At 36.7% G+C, this 22721-nt stretch overlaps 1 non-coding gene and 3 pseudogenes across 1 annotated transcript; all 4 read right to left on the reverse strand.

Annotated features, from left to right (window-relative positions):
* Positions 1-29: 29 nt before the first annotated feature.
* Positions 30-148, reverse strand: LOC127160334 (uncharacterized; annotated as a pseudogene).
* A 72-nt stretch (positions 149-220) lies between these two features.
* On the reverse strand, positions 221-339 carry LOC127160332 (5S ribosomal RNA). The gene has a single exon (XR_007826708.1). It is a non-coding gene; the product is annotated as a 5S ribosomal RNA (ribosomal RNA).
* An 84-nt stretch (positions 340-423) lies between these two features.
* On the reverse strand, positions 424-542 carry LOC127160333 (uncharacterized; annotated as a pseudogene).
* A 72-nt stretch (positions 543-614) lies between these two features.
* Positions 615-730, reverse strand: LOC127160335 (uncharacterized; annotated as a pseudogene).
* Positions 731-22721: the final 21991 nt, after the last annotated feature.

Below are 22721 nucleotides of genomic sequence, written 5' to 3' on the forward strand. Positions count from 1 at the left end.
TATTATATCAGTAGTGAAGAAAAGCCAAAAGCTTACAGCACCTGGTATCCCCAGGCAGTCTCCCATCCAAGTACTAACAAGGCCCGACCCAGCTTAGCGTCCAAGATCAGACGAGATCGGGCGCGCCCAGGGTGGTATGGCTGTAAGCGAGGGCTGTTGCAAAGTGTGGGCTATTTAAAGGTCATCGAGTGTATCAGATCAGTAGTGAAGAAAAGCCAAAAGCTTACAGCACCTGGTATTCCCAGGCGGTCTCCCACCCAAGTACTAACCAGGCCCAACCCAGCTTAGCTTCCGAGATCAGACGAGATCAGGCGCGCCCAGGGTGGTATGGCCGTAAACGAAATCTGTTGCAAAGAGTTGCCTATTTAAAGGTCAGCCCCCATGAAGGCCAGCGTATTATATCAGTAGTGAAGAAAAGCCAAAAGCTTACAGCACCTGGTATTCCCAGGCAGTCTCCCATCCAAGTACTAACCAGGCCCGACCCTGCTTACCTTCCGAGATCAGACGAGATCACGCACGCTCAGGATGGTATGGCCGTAAGTGATGGCTGTGGCAAAGTGTGGGCTATTTAAAGGTCATCGAGTGTATCAGATCAGTAGTGAAGAAAAGCCAAAAGCTTACAGCACCTGGTATTCCCAGGCGGTCTCCCATCCAAGTACAAACCAGGCCCAACCCTGCTTAGCTTCCAAGATCAGACGAGATCGGGCATGCTCAGGGTGGTATTTTAAACAGATTCTTAAATTTGTAATCCTTCAGTTAATGGCTGGAATACACTACACTAAACTTTTCCCACTATTTCCAGTTTGGTGAAATTGACGCTAGTTGCCTGAAGTCAGAGCGAGTCTGCAGATAGAGAGTTAACAGATTTCATAGAAAATCGTGTAGTGTATGATGGTCACAAACTAAAGATTTTTAGCTTCAGTCTACGACCCAGTTGGAGGATATCTAACATGTATGATCATTTTAGAACACATTGTTTTCATTTGTTATGCCTCTCCTAGCAACAAGGTGCACATTTCTGTGTGAGTGTGTTGTGTTTGGAATGACTTTAAAGTCTGAAAGTGTGTCAGTCATTTAGTGTATGACGCCCAGGGTTCTGCAGTCGCTGCAGGAACTCCTCCTTCTCCAAAATCCTGAAACCTTAGGATAATGATAGTTCAATAAACAATTGTCGGTAATCTATGCAAGCCGCATGCAAATACTGACAAGTCTGCAGCCATTATAAATGCGGCGAGAGCGACAATTGCATCAGAATCTTTTCCTTCATCCTGCTGCCATCATTGAAAAATGGTCTTCACAACATCCGATGCCATGTTAGTTGTAAGGGATGACTAGCTACGGTATGACAAGCTAAACTTGGTAACCTCATAATTGCTCATAGAAAAATACATTGGATATCATCATTTTTTTGTCATGACTAATTTATTAATAATCCAGGATCATCTGTATTAAAGAGAAATAATCACTTTATCCAGTGTTTAAAATGAAGTTACTTACACATAACTACTGAAAAACTTTGGTCTCGACCAAATATAATATGAATATGCGAACCTATGAACCGAACTGATATTTAAAGGTAGTCTCCATGCTATGTACACATATCTGTCCTCACAGGTACAATTTTGGCTGTATTATTTGTGTCCCCTTCAAACATTTCTTGAGAAATGTCATGTTTATTATAAACACCCCACTGGATTATGCACCCACTGTAAGATGCAAGAAACAGTGAAACACACTACAAGACTGCAAAAAGTATGAGGAGGATAGGGCAGAGTTAAAGGCACAGATTGATGAACAAAACATGACACTTGAGCATTTATTAGGGAAAACATCTGGGACCCATTAAGTAATCTATTAATAAAAAAAACCTGGGTTAAGTGATAGAATTTAGAATAAATATAAAGCCTAAGGTAGTCAATTAAAGTTTTTATTCTTTTTTTTCTTCCTTCAGTCTCATTTTACTGCCCACACTCCTGTCTAGTAGGTGGTGGTAATGCACCAAGTTGCCAAGTTGCCAAGCTGCCAACTGACATAAAACCTGAAAGAAGAAAAAAAGCAGAAGAAAGCAAAATGATTGGTTTACAGGTTCAACCAATGGAATCAAAGCAGAGGCAGGATGAAGATGTTTGGAAATTTGGAGGGAATAGTGATGGGAAGTTCGGATCATTGTACCGACTCGGACCTTTGAGTCTTATACAGCAAAATGAACAAATCTTTTTTTGAGTCATTTCGTTCATTTTAGTAAAATATAATTAAAATGTTGCATATTACTTTCCTAACACATCTACTGCTTGCACAAACGTTGATCACACTACAAACAACATAAAACTATAATATTATAAGAAACAGAAAAGATAAATTCATTGTTTACGTGGGTCTATAGTCTGTGATTAGCTCACCTCACCTCTTATTTGAGTTTAGGTTTTACTTAGTTTTTGGGTTTGAGCGTTTATTCATCACGTGACAGCCCCATAAGCTTAACTTATATGCATCAGTTTCTTCAGAGCGGCTGCAGGAGCTCTGGTGACAAAGCGGCTGTTTCACGATTGGCCAGATTCACCACATGACAACGATCACACGTGTTTCGGGTTTATTCTCCGATAATGCTCACAAATTTGTGTTTTTAGAACAGTAAAAGTGTTTTTACTTTAATCACAATGTTATGTTGAGTTACGTTAGTCATAAAACACTGACAAAAGCATATATAACCCCACTTTATTACTATTTAAATAGAATATGTTTATGTTGATCATTATTCTTGTTCAGATGGCACTGTATTAGGCAGCATATGAAAAGTGTTTCTGTTGCTCATGAAAACGCTTATGAAATGTCTGTGTATTTGACAAATATTGCATTTAATTCACTAAGATATTCGCATTCGAGATGCTTTGAAGTTCATATAACTTATTTTTAGTGTACTATGTGCTGCTTAGTACATGTTCTGCAGGAGTACTCAATAGATTAATATTTCTTATTGTTACTGTTCTGTACACAGTATTCAGGACATGTATGCTTACATGAGATTTTTACCTCTTTACTTTACCAGGTCAGTGGAGAATATTTGGCTCAAAGTTGGAGAAAGTAAAGGATGCCAGAGTCATTCACGATGTCACTTTTTTTTTCTGGGAAGGAGGTTCATTTCATGCTGAATTACATTAAGAAATTAGAAGAGTAAACTCATAGCATCTTCAAATCCTATTTCTACTCATAAAGACTACTTTTACTTTGCATGTGAAAGATCAACCAAACCAACAAAAACGAGCTAATTCTCGTGAAGTCTATATGTCATTTAAAATAATCAAAGATGGCAGTTTCACAGGTGCTGTGGTAAACAAAATGCTTCAACACAGTGGACATGATGTGTGCATTAAAGACAAGGGTGGCCTGATACCATTTTTTTCAGAACCTATCCCGATCTGAGACCAATCAGCCAGACTTCAATTCCCAACACCCTTTGTCTGGACTATCACATTTCATTGCCTTCGCCTGTTTGTAATTTACCCATTTTGATCGCTGGGTAGTTATCAATCGGATGCATCAAAGCACATTTTCACAAATAGCCATCAGCTCTACCTCACCGATGTGTTATATATGACGGCTACAGTCAATGGAAAATGAAAGAAAAACACTGTAGTTAAAATATTTAATATTTACAAAGTTAGTAATTAAGTTACATGTATTTCTTAAAACGAATTCAAGCAGAATAAATGTCAAGTCTGTGAGCCTGTGCTTATATTTATGCTAAGCTAAGTATGACACAATATTTTAGATTTGAAACATTTAACAGGCGTGCATGCATTATTTATATAACATGAATAATGTGTTACATAACCTTAAAGAAATGGTAGTTTACTATTTTGCACTGGAGCATTAAAAGTGGTAGCCTATTTCAGTAGGCTAGGATACATGGATTTATATTTTAAATGTCAATATTCTCACATTACTTAATATTTTTCACAAATGCATTTTTAATTTATAATTTAAAATTCCTTTAATTAAACAGCATGCATTGTGTATTTTATGAATCCTTTCCTTTATTCTAGTAAAACCTTAAGCACTGTATAATTTCATTCCCATTATTTAGGCCTAACTAAAACAAGAAACTAATAAATTAAACCAGACCACGATTTAGCTAAATCAGTGGTTCTTAAACCTGCAACCCCTGATAAAAGGAGCAAGCCAAAGGAGAGAGAGAGAGATTCTCAAACCTGTCCTGGAGTACCCCCAGCCCTGTGCATTTTGTATGTCATCTATCACACCTGATTCAACTCATCAGCTCATTAGTGGAGACTGCAAGACCTGAAGTGGGTGGCTATGTTCGAAATGTCATACTATCATACTACTCTTACTATTTCTGCAGTATCCAGTATGTACACTGTGCATACTATGCAAATTTACTGTATGCATGGAATAACTGGATGACCTACTATATTTGCCAGAATCTTACTATAACTCAAGTACACTGAAATCAGTATAGAAGCTGTGTTCTGAATGGCATACTACCATGAGTATACTGTGAATAGTATGTGAATTTTCTGTATGCATGGAATACCCCCGATTACCTGCTACATTTGCTGACATTTGTTGTATGCATCTGAAGACACTGCATGGGATACTGTTTTCTTCAAATGCGTGAGTGAACTGGAGGTGGAGAATAGTAATTATAAATGTAACACATGTATATGTACATATATACATGTACTTATAAATGACAAACATCTCTGTGTAAGTGAAAATGCTGAAAATGCTGCTATTTTAGTGTAAACAGAATTTATCATTATTTGAACTTAGTATAACTAGAATATATTGCTTTTTCCACTTAGTGCAAATATAATTGTGCAGTTAAAGCTCAGTGTTGATTTAGTTCTGTCCAATATGTGATGTTATCAATTATGAAATGAGTTCAATTGGGAAATATAGCATTGTTTACTAGTATGAAGCCTTAACAAGCCTTTGTAAAAAGAACTGTTAGCGCATTTGTTGTATGGTAACAACCTTGACAGCTGTGCTAAATTTATGTTCGATGTTTGTCACTGAAAAGTGCTTATTGTATATTGTTTCACACACTTTCTTCAAAAAAACAGAAGGCAGTATACACTGTGTACTGGGCAGTAAGCAAGTATGTCATTTCGAACACAGCCGTGTGTGTCAGATATAGGGAGACATTCAAAATGTACAGTGCTGGGGGTACTTCATGGAGAGATATGAGAACCACTGAGCTAAATCATTGAGACTGACAAAAAGTGACAGATTAATAAAAAATCCTCACACTTACACTAAAGTTCTCATTATAATCAAAAAAGTGCACACAATGTAAAAAATAGATTCACTGACTACTTCAGTGATTTTAAAGTGAACCTTTTTTCTTGCTTTTATACGGTTTGAGTAAAACTCAAAAACAACAACAAAAACTTGCAGCCGCCTTTAAATGCAGGAGTGTTTGTTAAATTATCTCTCATGAATTTGACAGTGATAACCACATCAGCTAAAAATATTCAATTTCAACCAATATAAATAGGAAACATAAAACATAAATAGCTACATAAATATAAAGATTATAGAAATAGGTCATTTACATTACATTTAGCAGATGCTTTTATCCAAAGCAACTTACAAATGAGGACAATGGAAGCAATTAAAATCAACAAAAGGGCAATGACATGCAAGTGCTATGATAAGTCTTAGGGTGCTTTCACACCTGTGGATCGATTGCTTTGTTCCGAAACAGGGGTGAATTGAAAGCAAATGAATAGAGTGCAAGTCTTATGACGGTTTCACACTGCACGCGTAAGTTACTACATAAAATATACTTAAGAAAAATATACTAAAATATACTTCAAATAATAATCAAATAATAATAATAAAATAAACTACTTTTTGGTAAGGGTACCCCTCCACAAGTCATCCTTCGACGTAACGTACGCTCACTGTCTCCCTCCCAGCTATCTACTATGGTTTCATCTTTGCTTCCTTCGCCTAAACAGTTCACATCGCTTGATGCTAACAGTGCTACTGATACTTTCTGCTCCACTCTTGTGCAGTTTCTCTTTCTGCAATTATCTTGTTTAGATACTGTCTGCCCCCTGCCTTCCAGGCCAGCTCGTTCCACCCTTTCCACCCCTGCCAGTATTTCCAGTGAATCATATTTTTACCAATGCAGATTACATTTTTGTATTTACAAGAGAAAAACTATTGAAAACTGAAAACTATTTGTACTGTTCACCAATTGCCAAATTTCCTGGAATGACTGACAAATGCACTTGATAATTAATCTGTGTCAGCTGAGATCTTTATTTGGCTTAGAATTACTTTCTTGAAGACAGTAAAGGCTTATTTTATTTATATATTGCAAACACAAGCTAGGAAATACCTTTTCAGTTGTCTCCAGCTAGTTCGTGTTTAGGAATTTAACAACTGAAAACTGTTAAATGTTAAAAAAAAATAAAATAAAAAAATGAAGTAATGTCACATTGTGGTCTTTCCAGCGAGCACGCCCCTGATTTGTATTCATATATTTTATAAGCATACTATCACAATTTCCATTCACCATACCTATCACCACAGAACACTACATTTCCCATAATCCTCCCTGGCCATCATCTGCATGCTCAGGTCACTGTTCACACCTGTTGGCCATCAACCTCATCAGTTCCCCTATATTAGCAAGCACCAAACACTCATTAAGTGTTTGGTCTTAATGCTAGTAGGACCATCATGTCGTACGTGTATGTAATACATTTCTACACAATAGAAAAAATGAGTAGAAAATATATTTGAAGAAGTATTACATAGCAATCTGGGGTGGCTTTTAACACAAAAATGGCAACTACCAATTGTAACCCAAACAACCAAATGTGTTCTCTGCATGCCCAACATTAATTAGAAAACCACTGCTTTAAAAAATATTTGGTAGATGACACATAAACAACTTTGTATGTAACTGTATAATGTCTGTAACTCCACAGAATGGAAGCAGTCATTAAACAGGCACTGTAATGTGTAAGATGAACTCAACACACATTAACTGCTGCATTATGTAGAGGTACAGCTTCCTCCTTGAAGGTGTGTGTATGGGTGTGTATATATAATTTTTTTTTCTCCTCCCTGGCGGTAGTTACTGTGTCATCATCAGACAGAATCGCAGTAGCAGAATACAGGTAGAACTACCTTTTTCCTGTATATAATGATTTCAATCATTATAAATATAGGTCGAGCTACAACTAGCTGACCACCAGCCTTTAAGCTACTTATTCACTCGCCTACTGGAAGTATGCGGTTTCGAACGCAGCCAGAGCCTTTTTTCTGGAAGTATACAACAGGATGTTGTGAAAGTAATTCAGTTCTGAGACGATACTGTTCTGGGGTCTTTGCTTTTTAATAATCAGACAGTAGCCATAAGGGACACTGCCCTGGTGAAAAATCCAGCATATGCTGGTAGGTATGTTTTGATGCTGGGATGCTGGTTAGCTAGGTTTTGATGCTGGTTTAAGCTGGTCCTTTGCTGGTTTATGCTGGTTTATACTGGTCCTTGACCAACAACATGACCAGCAAAAACCAGCAAAGGACCAGCTTAAACCAGCTAAGGACCAGCATAAACCAGCAAAGGACCAGTTTAAACCAGCATCAAAACCTACCTAACCAGCATTCCAGCATCAAAACATACCTACCAGCATATGCTGGTTTTTTCACCAGGGTGGTAGCATCTTCATAACTCTTGTAGGGTTTTCAGGGTAATTAGATCAAATTTAATTGATTCAACTGGGAATCGAATTCGGAATCGACTTGATTAATTGATTCAGAATTAATAGGTTACAATTTTTCTTAACTGTTCGTCCAGCAAAAAGTTTAACTTAGTATATCTTACCAGTTCTGGATGTTTATATTATTTCCATGGCCATTGGATTATAATATAAACAGTATTAGGTTGCTATGAGCTAGGTTGCAAAATCTTGGCACAGGCAGTAACTTTCTGAACACAAGAAACAAGACAAAGTTCTTTCCAATGAAACAAGAATTTATTGAACTACTCTAAGATACATGAACTAAACTACTAATACTTACACACACACACACACACACACACACACACACACACACACACATGTTGGGTTTACATGTTTTATGGGGACATTCCATAGGCGTAATGGTTTTTATACTGTACAAACCATATTTTCTATCACCCTACACCTACCCTACACCTAAACCTAGCCCTCACAGGAGACTGTGCACACTTTTACTTTCTCAAAAAAACTCATTCTGCATGATTTATAAGCCTGTTTCCTCATGGGGACCTCACAAATGTCCCCACAAGGTCAAAATTTACTGGTATTCCTATCCTTGTGGGGACATTTGGTCCCCATAACGTGATGAATACCAGGTGCACACACACACACACACACACACACACGCACACACATACTTGTATTTCTTACATAAGGGGGTCCAGTGTTTTTCTGACAAGTTGTGGGGTCCACCATTTCTAGTGGGTCTACAGGCTTCAAAAAAATCAACCAAGATTGTAAAAAATTCCTAATAACAAATATCACTTCTATGTAACAGAATTCACACAAAAAAAATCCATGTGCGTTTTTGAGTCACTTGTGGGGTCTGGTTTAAACATTTAGTACTTGTGGGGTCCATTTCACAAATATACACACATTTCTAGTGTTTATGTCTTACCAGGAGCCCAACATAACTTTCTAGAAACATCAGTCTTCATTGTTTGGCCTTAATTGTCATAGAAGTTATACTACATTAGATTCTAATATTATCAACTAAAGGTAACACAGTGGGCAGGTTCCCTACAACAAGAGGCTAGACAACATTTTACACTTCATCAACAAGTTTATTTTTGGTCAGCAATTTTTGGTCAAGAAACACTGTTAAAACAATGAAACCAAATGATCCTAAAAATCAACCAGACCAGAACTTTTGTTGAAAACCAAAGCTTACTATACTTTTCCTCTAATGCTTGAAATGCGACAAAGTACTTTACTGCCTTCCAGTCACGATTCTTTAAGGCGTCTGCTTCTGCTCCAGTGCAGTTCTGACATTTTTCCTGGAACTTTGTTGCGTATGATGAACTTGCGCTGGTGTCTCTCAACGGCAGCACATTCATCTACCTTCCAACTTCTCTTTACTGCAGTTTGTTTACCTATGCATACATAAAGAACATGTTATCAGCAACAAACAAAATAATTCAGCAATGAGTTTTACAGTCTGCATTTCATATTTTTCTAATGTATAGTACCGAATAGACACTGCACCATCACATGGACAGGAACGTGCACATGGACATAATATATGCAGATAAAGACATTAAGTTATATGAGAACGGGAACCTGAAACAGGCTCTTGCATGCATAGTGTTTTACAAATGAAAAACAGTATGTGCAATTATGTTCACCACAATGACTGTAAACCCTAATGTTGACGTTATAAAAGACTAAGCAACAGAGAGCCACAGACCACGGGAAATTGTGCTCTCATTGGTTGAAGCGTACAGGATTTCTGGGAGACATGCATATCGTGTTCTTTAATAGTCTGTCTGGAAACAGGCCATCTGATCGAAAAAGAAAGCTGTTGTGTGTTTGCATCGGTCACAATGAGCATTAAAATTAAGAAAGTTCAAATGCTGGATTCCTGAGAAGGGTCTGGCTGCAGACATCTGCGCCTGCACTCTCAGACACCTGCACTCTCAGACGACTGCACTTCCGGAATTGACGTCACTTGCAGTTGATTTTACTTTTACTTTATTTTAGTTATTTATTTTTTTAATTGAATCACTCAACATTTTACAACAGTAGCCAGGTGGTGAAGACAAGAAAAAATAAACTAAATTACAGTGTCACTCGCACCTGCACTCTCTGCTACGTGCACATCACTTGCAATCCACACAATTAGTGCTTGTTGCCAATAGAGACAAGACACTGTTGTCGTTAAATGATTAAAACTAATTTGGCATAACATACAGGATCCTGCAAGTCATCTGTAGGTGATAAAAACAATACCCGCAAATCCATGGCCACAGAACAGCAGAATATGAACGAATATGAATATGAAGCAGAATATGAATGAGAGATTATGAAGTCTCTCGTTAAGCATTTTCCTCCCGTATATTAACACTTAATATGGCTTAATGTATTAAGATGCAATTAAAAGATCAAATTCGATATACAGTTTATTAATATAATGTATATGTAGGCTATATATAGTGTTTTCCTTCGCAAAACGTGGCATAATGTGGCATAACGGATTAAGATGATAAAGACAAAACTCAATATGCTCCTATTCATTATTAAAACAACTACACATAAGCAGGTTGAGCCCAGAATAAACGCAACGCCGCGTACATTCGCGTTTTCCCATAAAGAATAATCTCTACATCTGATTTATATCATTGTCTTTTGTTTATATTGATTTTCTATAGGAGGAAAACGTCTATTTAACGCATTGCGTTCTGGGCTCGTCTGCTTGCCTATACAGAGTTGGTCCTTTTAATATCACATAATGCCTTTCTTATGGCGCGTTCATATCTGCTGGTATATCGTTTGACAACAGTAAGGTTTATACTGAATTTGGTCTTTATCATCTTCGTCCGTTTTGCCACATTAAGCATTTGCTGGGCAAGTATGAAAGTGAAAGTTTGTGCATTCATGGCCATATGCTTGATAGAAGTACATTAAATTAATAAACTGTATTACAAATTTGATCGTTTAATGGCACTTAATGTATCTTAATACATCAAGCCATATCAAGTGTTAATGGTTTTCAACGGGAGGAAAAAGCTTAACGAGAGACTTTGCGCATTGCGTTCATATTCTGCTGATCCGTGGCCACGGATTTGCAGGTCTTGTTTTTATCTCCTTACAGACGATGTTAAGACCCTGTACGTTATGCTATTAAATTAGTTTTAATTGTTTAACAACCACAGCGTCTTGTCTCTATTGGCAACACGCACTATTTGTGTGGATTGCAAGTGACGTGCAGGTAGCAGAGAGTGCAGGTGGGGATTGCGAGTGGCATTGTAATTTAGTTTATTTTTTCTTGTCTTCACTACCTGGCTACTGTTGTAAAATGTTGAGAGATTCAATTAAAAAAAAAAAAAACTAAAGTAAAAATAAAATTGACTGCAAGTGACGTCAGTTCCGGAAGTGCAGTTGTCTGAGAGTGCAGGTGCAGATGTCTGCAGCCAGACCCTATTGGGGGATTCCTCAGTATGCAAAGTTTACGGTATAGACCCGGGGTACTCAATAGGCGGACTCTGGTCCGCATCCGGACCCAGACACTGTTAAATCTGGACCGACGCCAAAACCAACATGCTAATTTAATCATAATCCAAATGAGTTTTCAATGAAGCACGCAATTGTGATTCCGCGACATATGTCTTTGAGGATTGTACTCGTTTTAGCTGCGTCATCTATGTCCAATCGCAGCAGCTGTAACAGCATCGCTATAGCAACGTGACAACTACGTCACTCGTTCGCACTCTCGCTCACTCGAGGCAGCCAGATTTATCGACCGGTGACATCTTCTGGGCCAGGCAGGCGAACAGGCATTCTTTCATTTGCAAATATCGATAACTAACTTTTTTTGTTTTGTTTTTCTAACTTAGTGAAAATGGCGTGCTCAAAGCTGGCCGTTGATAAGAAAAGAAAAGTTGATTTTGAAAACCGCGAGTTTAAAAGGGAGTGGACAGAAAAATATGCATTCGTGCTCCCCGTGGGAAGCAGAAAACCAATGTGTTTAATCTGCAACGAGACGGTAGCGATTATCAAAAGTGGTAACGTGAAACGTCATTATGAAACCAAGCACGTACATTTTGAACAAAATTACCCTCAGAACACAGAGTTAAGGACCACAAAAATAAACCAGCTGAAATCATCCTATGAAGCTACAAGCAGTGCAATATTTAGATCAGCCACACAACAGGAGCGAGCAACGGAAGCCTCACTAAGAGTAGCATGGGTCCTGGGAAAAAACAAGAAACCTTTCTCTGATGCTGAAATAGTCAAGGAGTGTATGAGTGAAGTGGTAACTGCTCTTTTTGAAGGGACTCAAAAGGATGAAATAATCCAGAAAATAAGCCAAATACCCTGTTCTGATTCCACTGCGGCAAGACGAACTGAAATACTTGCTGTTGATTTGCTTGAACAACTTAGCTCTGCTATTAAAAAAAACAAATTCATTTCATTGGCTGTGGATGAATCCACAGACAGCACAGACAATGCACAACACATGGTCTTTGTCAGATTTTTTGATGAAAAAGGGAGAATTTTATGAAGACGTTTTGGGTCTTACAAACCTCCATGGACACACAAGGGGGGGATGACATTTATAAAGCAGTGACACAGACGCTTAGAGACAGAGATAGACCTGAAGCATGTTGTTTCTATTGCTACTGATGGCGCACCATGTATGATTGGGAAAGAGAGGGGATTAGTGTCACGCTTGAGAGCTCACCACCCTGACCTCATGGCATACCACTGCATAATTCACCAGATGGTTTTGTGTGCCAGCCTTGGAGAAAGGTACTCAGAAGTAATGACAACAGTCATGAAACTTGTCAACTGTCTGAGAGCATCCTCTGCTCTGCAACATCGTTTGTTGCGCTCAATTCTAGTAGAGGTGAATGCAACATTTGATGATTTGCTCCTTCACAACAATGTCCGGTGGTTTAGTAAAGGCAAGGTACTGGAGCGGTTTTGGGCACTGTGGAAAGAGCTGGAGACATATTTCTGTTGGATCAGAAGAGTGCAAAAGCCAAACCCTTTGTGGATTTCATGAAGAATGAAGAAGAAATGGAAGTTGTTGCTTTTCTAACTGACATTACTTCCCATCTCAATGACCTTAATTTGAAACTCCAGGGCAAAAACAGCACAGTGTGTGACCTCATGTCAGCTGTCCGTGCTTTCCAAAGGAAGCTGGAGGTGTTCAAATGTGACTTACAGCAGAACCTTCTTCACTTCCCAAGACTTTTGGATCAGACTGCAGGAAAACATCACCGTCACAATTATGCTGAATTCCTGGAAAAGCTGATTACAAATTTCCAAACTCGCTTTGAAGATTTCCCTCTCGGAAAACAAGTCTTGTTGTGCATCGAAAATCCATTTCTTGTCAAAAGTATTGCAGAATTCTCAACTGAAGCCATGAAAGTCTTCCCATGGGCCAATGCTGCTACTCTGCAAACAGAGCTAATTGAGCTCCATCTGAATCTGCCTTTTCAACCATGAACATGGTGAAAAACGCATACCGCAGCACACTCACCAATGAACACTTACATCAGTGCCTCCGCCTAGCCCTCACACCTTTTAAGCCCAAGTTTAAACAGCTGGTGGCACAAAGAAGGTGTCACCTTTCACACTAAAGGTCTATCATTTTTTGTGTATAGTTCCAAAGTTTTGAGGTTTGTTTTTTTGTTGTTGGAGTATTTGGAATTTGACCGTTACTTTTCCGGACCTCAGACTGAACGGAAATTTGGTAAGTGGACCTTTCAAGTTTATATTTGAGTACCCCTGGTATAGACTGTTTAAAAGACATTCAAGCGTTGTTATTTTTACTTGTTTGAGAGGTTTGTAAATGATTCACTGTTAGCATTCCCGTCTGCGGGGACATTTACACATTTCAAAGCGGCCAAAGTTCCCAGACCTTCTGCTACGTGAGACTACTAAAGACATTAAGTTATCACAAATTTTTACTTACAATACTATATATTTTGGCACCATAAATTAAACAGGTGAGAACTCAAATTTTAATTTAGTTAAAGTATTTGCTCTCTGCATAATATGATTGCTCATATGCCTGCTGATTTGTAGTAACAATCAATAAATATTTGTTTTTTATAAAGAATTTCTGTTAATCAGCGGCTGTACACAGGAGAACATTTCATTGGTAAGTAAATCTATACACTTTAATTAGTGTTATTCTAATATTATTTGCAAAGTACTTCTCATATTTAACAGCTGTGCTAATAATAGACTATGCCCTCCACAGGCAGTGGCAATGACAGACAGAGACACTTGAGGCAATTAAAGCCGTTATATGGTTATAGAAGTTAAATGGGTAGGTAGATGTTAAAATGTATATACACTTAAAATATGTATGCCATTTAAAACTTTAAAATAACACAAGCTCAGAACACTTATGTTAAATTTTATATTTTTTTCTGCAAAAAAACATTGGATACTCAATTTCCCAGTAAAGATTGAACTTTCTCCTGTGTGTCCAGCAGCTCGGGCTGACTGGCGGGAGACTCATCATGCAGACAAGGAGTATAGCTATGTTAAATTGGTAAGTAGTCACGTGTACTTGTATTAACTGCCATATATATATTTGTTATCTGCAAATATTTGTTATCCATATAGATTTGTGTCTATATGGATAACAAATCCACGTAGCAGATGACTGATGGATAGAGAGAGACGAGGATATATTAAATCAGTAATTACAATAAAACACATGGTAACACTTTACTTGAAGGGGTGTTCCTAAGACTGTCATGAAACATTAATATTCATGACGTGTCATGTCATGATTATAAAGGAGATTTTATGCATGCTTATGACAACTGTCATTAAGTGTCATTCACTCTCATGTCATTTTAAATGCAAAGATCACATTGTTTATGACATCTTAAATACATCACAACTGGTCTTTATCTTTGTCATGACAAGTTCACATTACCAAGACAACATAACTTGTCATAAATCTGTCATAAACATAATTGTTGTGAGCCCATTATAATTGTGCCATGAATATTTTTCAGATCACTTTTTCAGGGGAACAAACAATTTGTCATTAAAATGTCACATTAAAATTGTCATTACTGTGTCAAATAATTTTATAACAGCGTCATTAATATTTAACATTTTAATGACAAATTCAGTTTGTAACAGTAGTTGAGGTCAAGAAAAATATTAATGATGCTGTTATAAAATTCATGACAATAATGGCTTCATGACAATAATGTTTATGACGGATTTATGATAAATTTTTCAGTTTCTTTTATGATTGGTTTCATGTGTACATAAACTCTCTCTCTGACACACACACACACACACACACACACACACACACACACACACACACACACACACATTTGTTTTTGTGAATTGTGGGGACTTTCCATAGACTTCTATGGATTTTATACTGACCAAATGATATTGTCTATCCCCTAACCCTAAACCTAGCCCTCACAGAAAACATGTTTGCATCATTACACTTTCAGATAAACATCATTTACTATTTTTAATCATTTTTTTTACATTGTGGGGACTGCAGGCCGGTCCCTAGAACCTAGCTTCGTAGGTTACAATTAACACAACAAGCATATAGGAGGTATAAAAACACACTACTAATGCATATTGTTGCTGTAACAGCAATACTCAAATAATTGTCCTTCCAAACTCGTAATGTAAATGTAATTCGTAATGCGCATTCGTATGCATTCTTCAATGGGCAGAAGGAGAGTGTGCGTGAGGAATGTGAGAGGAGGGGGACACTGGAGGTCCAAAGGGTCATGAGAGTCACGCGGGATGGATCCTGTGAGCCCCACAGGCTGGACGTGTCAATGTAAATCTGTGTTTTCGTGTTTACTCGATTTACCAATTTATGTATAGCTGCCCAGCAAACACAAAACGTTTTTACAACTTTTCACAACGTTGTATTTTGGTTGCAATTAGGTAATGTTGTAGTACAACGTTTTAAAAACGTTTTTTTCAAAATAAAAAAATATGTAACCAAAATAAAACGTTTTAGAAACGTTGTAAAAATACCAACCTGGAACGTTTTCTTTAAGTAGTCAAAAAACGTAAATATCACGTTCATCTACTACGAAAATGAAACCAGACCAAACTACAACTTTCGGGGGACGTTTTATTCAGGTGTTAAAATAACGTAATATGCACGTTGGAATAAGATGTTTTAAAAACGTCATAAAAGTACCCAAAATACAACCTTGCAAAACTGTTCTGTTTGTGTAAAAATATCAGTAAAATAAGTGATATTTTAACATTATCTCGATTTAGTGACTGAGTAACAGATAGCCTGAGCGATATCAAAAGGACTTAAAAGTAATATGTGAATCCTTACTTTCAGTTGTCTTTGCTCATTTAATAATACCGTATATTCATATATCAGGAGCTAACAGCTCAGTGTGTAAACCAGTCTGTGGAAAGGTGGGAGAGAGGTATTAACACATGAACAGAAATGGTTGGTTGGTTAAAATATATTTATTTATTTTTTACAAACGTAAAAATCACTTTGTACGTGATGTTTGTTTTTAATGTGTTTTGCTATAGATAGCATACTTTTATTCTACACTATGTTTACAATTTCTTGTATGTTTTTCGTTAGGTAGTTAAATAAGTAAATAAAATTTCTAAAGCTATTATTATATCATATTATATTATATTATATTATAACCTGTTATAAACTGACTTAAAAAATTGTTTTACATTCTCTGCTAATATGCTTTTATATTCTCATTCCATTTACAGTTTGATTACCTACATTAGGCCTACACTATCCACTTACACAATACGTTATCAAGTTTCAGGACATTTTATCTGTCATTCTGACATCTGTACGCTGTACTTCATGTATGTATTTATGTAAACACTGAATTTTAAACGGGCGCACGCTTTGAACATTCGAGTTGTATTTAAACTGGAGCGGAGAGAGAGTTGCCATGGAAACGGGGAAGCAGCTTAACTGACAAGAGGCGAGTCTCCGTCTGTCACACTGCTTTACGGTAAGTTTTGTCCCTAATAAGACAAAAAATAATATATACAGCGGTTCCTAACACTTTCTTACATGTAATAGACACGTTTCTGTTGAATATTTACTTTATAGAAATGGTTTAGTGTCTTCGGGAAAAGTCCGTTAGCATCTCAACCGTTAGGCTAACTATAAGATGTAGGCTAACTGTAGAGTTTAGCTCTTATTTCATAAAGTTTTCGCTTTTAGTCACATATTATGTGTAGATAAGTTTTTTTTTTTATATAGTTTTGTAAATATTGCTGGCAATTTGTCAGTGGATGAAGGGAAGTAAACTATTTAACTTAAATGTATAGGCTGTACTGTTAATCGGTGACGTCACTTACATGGAGCGTGAAAATAAGCTCAGATAATTTTAAACACGTTTTGATCACACTAAAAAGATATTGATAAAAATTGTACTGTTTTGTACAAAATTGTAACTTTCAGGAGCATCAGTAAGTTATGTATTATGTAAGAAGGATTTGACTTCCAAACAAACTGTAATGTGATACTGTATGAGGATTATTTTCTGCATTTCACCTATTTCACATATTCCAGTTTGTTTATTTCTAACCATGCTGACCTTGTATATTACATATTGTTGGCTCTGTGACAAATTGTTTATGTTTCTAACATTAGATTCTTCCATGCTGATGGCAGTACTGCAGTAGAGTTGGAGCAGACCTCCTGTTAAAGAGCATCTCCAATGTGCTATGAACCATCTGACTAGAAAGTAAAACCTCAAACATACATTACCATTTATTATGTTTTTTTTAAAGTATATATCAACTAAATATACTTTTTTATCTTGTATGCCGTCCAAGGCCATCTCGTTTAACTCATTAAGGACACTTGGTATACAGCAACCTACAGAGGGGCCCAACGTAATGAGAAAACAATAATAACAACAACAACAACAAAAAAGTACTGAGCACTGTGAATGTAAGAGACTCATTTTATATTTATAACAATCATTGTTGATGTTAAAATTGTATTTCAGGGCAGTTTGTGAAGACAGACAAACGAGATGCTGTGTCAACCTGGACAGAAGTCAGTTTCAGATCCACCTTCCACACCAGACATCTAATATGGATTGCTGTCTACTAGCATATTATTTGTTCTTCTCAGAATTTAGTGCATGCAGACAATACTCAGGAACATGAACAAGAATATTGCAAGAATAGGAAATGTGCCGTATTTCAGATATGAATGTTAATTGCTCTTAAGCATTAAAAAAAATATTTTTACTGTTTTTTTTTTCCCCAAAGCACCTATAAGCCACACTGGATCTCACGAGTCAGAGCTGAAAACCCCTGGTTTAGATAATTCACTTCTTTACAACCTTGTTTCTTTTTGGGGTTGTACTGAATTCTGTGACCCACCTAATTTTGTGAACCTAGGCACTGCAGTGAGCTTATCTGACCTACTACTAAACCCAACCCTCTAGTCCTACCATTTTTTGCCATATTGATTACCATTTGTATAACCATAGTTAAAACTATGTTTTTGTAGCAAAACTATTATTAATTTGTGGTTACCATAAAATATTTTAAATGTTTATAAACTACCCTCAGCACTAGAGTCATAATTTGGTGTGTCACAGAATTCAGCAACTGAATGAATCCGCACTAAAAGAATGGTTTTCTAACTAAGTCATTAAGACGGTCTCTTGCTGCCACCTAGTGGCATAATAATGTAACTTACAATTAAAGCACTGAAAAATCGCTACCTAAATACATTTTTCAAAATCTCAGGCATTCCAGTATTATCAAATATTATTATGAACAACAATAGCCATTATAAACTGTATGTATTATATATTATTTGAACAAGTTCTAAATTGGATGCCATATACCTGTAATCTGTGCTAATAAATCTCTAACAATATAATCATTAGTTTTAGTGCAAACGAGTAATAAGATTGCAGTGTGATTATTATTATAACTGCAATAAAATAATTTGTAACTAGCTGAAATTGAAAACTGAAAATGTTGCTTTTTTCTGTTAAAATATGCATTGAAGTTTCTTGGGCTTTGTAGTCATATTCAAATTTGCCAGTCATTGCATAATTTTCATATGTTGTACTTTATTTGAAACCATTATGCTTTATTGGTATATACTCATGCATTTGTCTTGTTTATTGGCTTATTTATTTATTTTTGTGAACTACCCATATCACATTACCTTTTATATTTTGTGAATAAATACGATGAGTGATAATTGTGTAGTATAAATTGTTAGGCCTACATAGGTTAACCTAGCCTAATAAAACCGACGAAGTCAGCAATGCTACAAGGTAAGGTGAAATGTAAATAAGTGCTTTTAGGATCAATAGTCAGATTTAACACTGGAAAGAAAACATTTGGCAGCATGTAAAGTACCAGTTTGGATGTGGTAAGTACGTTATAAATACGTTTTTTCACAACGTTGCAAAAACGTTTTTACGACGTCTCCTTCCAACGTTTTAAAAACGTTATAAAAACGTTTTTGCAACGTTGTGAAAAAACGTTTTTATAACGTTTCAAAAACCCGACATTTGTCATATTCAATACGTCAGAAAAAAATGTTATTACAACCTTTTTACAATGTAAAAAAAACGTTTTTATAACGTTGTGTTTGCTGGGTGGTCACCAATTACACTGACCATCTGTTTGTGGCTAGTCTCAGAAAAGGGGGAGCATCTGTAAATCAGTCTTTTCCTGTATTTCTTACATGGGTCTGACTTAGGCTAGTCAAGAAGGTGACGATAAAGCATGTTGTGGCTTCACGTAGTCCCAGCAGAGAACAAGAGTCCTCTGTTCTCCTGATTTATTTAGTTTATCGATGGTTCACCCCTGGGGTGAGAAGTCAGCATCGGGCAGTAACTGGTCAAGATGCACTGGCGTTATATAAGCTCCCAACCTGTTTTTATGGTCATCCCAAATGGCTCACAGAAGACTCTGAGTTGTTCTCTTCTCTGAGGCCTTACACTCTCCATCAAAAAAAAAAAATTGTGTTGTTGGAAACACCAGATAATTTGTGTTCAAACTAATGGTTCTGCTGGCTTTACCTTAAAAAAAAAATCTGTAGAAGGCAAGGCAAGTTTATATATAGAGCACATTTAATTCACAAAGGTAATTCAAAGTGCTTTACATAAAAGGAAGTAGAATAATCATAAAACAATAATAAAAACAACAATTCACAAAAAGGCAGTAGAATAATCAAAAACAATCACAACAATAAAACCAAAAAAAATAACTTTTTAAAATGATTAAAAAAATTGATTTAAAATAAATTTAAGACAGTTAAAAATGGAAAAAGGTTATACATTAGTGCAATCAGTTCGGACATAGCACAGTGCTCATTCAGTAAATGCACAGCTAAACTTTGAGTCTAGACTTAAATGTAGCTAATGTTTTAGCACATTTGATCTCTTCTGGAAGCTGATTCCAACTGCGGGCAGCATAATGGCTAAAAGTGGATTCCCTTTGTTTTGTGTGAACCCTTGGTATTTCTAACTGACTCGATCCTAACGATCTGAGTGGTTTGTATTCAGTGAGCATATCTGCAATGTATTTAGGTCCTAGGCCATTGAGTGATTTATAAATGAGTAAAAGAACTTTAAAATCAATTCTAAATATAACTGGAAGCCAGTGTAGGGACCTGAGGACTGGTGTGATATGCTCAGATTTTCTGGTTCTAGTCAGAATCCTGGCAGCAGCGTTCTGGACGAGCTGCAGCTGTCTAATGGTTTTCTTGGGAAGGTCAGTGAGGAGACCATTACAATAAACCACCCTGCTTGTGATAAAGGCATGAACAAGTTTCTCCAAGTCTTGACTGGAAACAAAACATCTAATTCTTGCAATGTTTTTGAGATGATAGTATGCTGATTTAGTTACTGCTTTGACATGACTACTGAAACTAAGGTCTGACTCCAGAATCACACCAAGATTCTTGACTTGGTTTTAGTTGTTTGACCCCTAGAGTATGGTATGCATTCACCTTAAGAACTTCCTCTTTGCTTCCAAATGCAATGACTTCAGTTTTCTCCTTGTTTAACTGAAGGAAGTTCTGGCACATCCAACTGTTAATTTCATCAATGCATTGGCAGAGGGAATCAATGGGGCTGTAGTCATTAGGTGATAAGGCTAGGTAAATCTGGGTATTATCAGCATAGCTGTGATAGGAAATTTGGTTCTTTCTCATTATTTGACTTAGCGGGAGCGTATACAGGCTAAACAAGAGCGGCGCTAGAATTGAGCCTTGAGGGACTCCACATATTATAAGCGTCCACTTAGACTTATGCTCTCCTATACTCACATAATAACCTCTCCCTTCTAAGTATGACCTGAACCAACTAAGAACCATCCCAGAAAGCCCGACCTAGAAAGTCTCTCTAGAAGAATGTTATGACCGACAGTGTCAAACACAGCACTAAGATCTAGTAGTACCAGCACTGATATTTTGCCAGAATCAGAATTTAAGTAAATATCATTTATTATCTTAACGAGCGCTGTCTCTGTACTGTGATGTGGTCAGAAACCAGATTGAAAATTGTCCAGGTATCCATTTGAGTTTAAGTAGTTGTTCAACTGTTTGAAAACTACCTTTTCAATAATCTTGACTATAAAAGGAAGATTTGATATTGGTCTATAGTTGCTCAATATGGTGTTATCAAGATTGCTCTTTTCAGAAGAGGCTTAACAACTGCAGTTTTCAGGGAGTTTGGAAAAGTCCCAGAAAGAAGTGAGGTGTTTACCACTTCTAAGAGATCTGCTTCTAAATAGTTAAACACACTTTTGAAAAAAGATGTGCGAAGTGTGTCAAGGTTGCAGGTTGAAGATTTAAGGCGCTGTACTATTTCTTCCAAAGTTTTGCTATCAATTGCTTCAAAAACAGACATAGTGACTTTTTTTTTAAATTGCGGTCGAATCTGTCTGACCTCTGCATAACTTAAGGATGTGCTAATCACTTTTCTGATATTATTGATCTTCTCGGAAAAGAAGGAAGCAAACTCATTGAATTTGCTATCGGAGAGCATTTCACTGGGAATCTGACTTGGAGGGTTTGTTAGTTTCTCAACAGTAGCAAAAAGAGAGCGAGTGTTATTTAGGTTACTGTTTATAAGGTTTGAGAAGAACTTCTGTCTTGCTGTGGCTAGTTCCACATTGAAAGCATGAAGGCTGTCTTTATAGATGCTATAGTGAATTTCAAGTTTCGTCTTCCGCCACATCCGCTCAGCTTTTCTGCATTGTCTTTTCATACTCTGTACTGCTGTTGATTTTTCTCCAAGATGATTTTGTCTACCAGTCATCTTACAGACTTTCACTGGTGCAGTGTCATCAATGACATTCTTAACTTTTGAGTTAAATTCTTAACTTTTTGAGTATTTTCGTTAATGCATCTCTTTCTGACAGAGACAGATCTAGATTCAGTGGTAGCAGAGATCAATATATCAAAGAAAATACAGAAGTGATCAGATAGTGCTACATCCTTAATGACAATGGATGAATGTTTAGACCCTTACTAATGAGTAAATCAAGAGTGTGTCCACGATTGTGTGTGGGTCCATGCACATGCTGAATTAGGTCAAAAGTGTTTAAAACTGTTATTTCTTTTGTGGTTTTGAGCGTATTGTGGGGGGGGTCATTGGTCATTGATCAGTCATTGATCAGAAATGATTTATTTTTTAGTGAGTGAATGTTAAAAATGCTAACTTGATATTTTACTTTTTGTCTCTAGAGCAGTCTTAGTCTGATACCTAATAGGCCGCAGATTAGATGGGTCAGCTGTGTTTTCCAAATCAGCTTTCCAGCATTTTGCAACAATTTTTACCAAAAAACATCTTGCCGCTATTATTCAGCCCAGAATATATAATTATAATATATATATATATATATATAATATATAAGTCAACTATCAAACCCTTGTGTCTCACACACCCCAACCAAAAACAGAAGCCATATGGAAGTCGTACACGACTT

Source organism: Labeo rohita, unplaced genomic scaffold (assembly GCF_022985175.1).
Source record: "Labeo rohita strain BAU-BD-2019 unplaced genomic scaffold, IGBB_LRoh.1.0 scaffold_327, whole genome shotgun sequence".
Classification (NCBI taxonomy): Eukaryota; Metazoa; Chordata; class Actinopteri; order Cypriniformes; family Cyprinidae; genus Labeo; species Labeo rohita.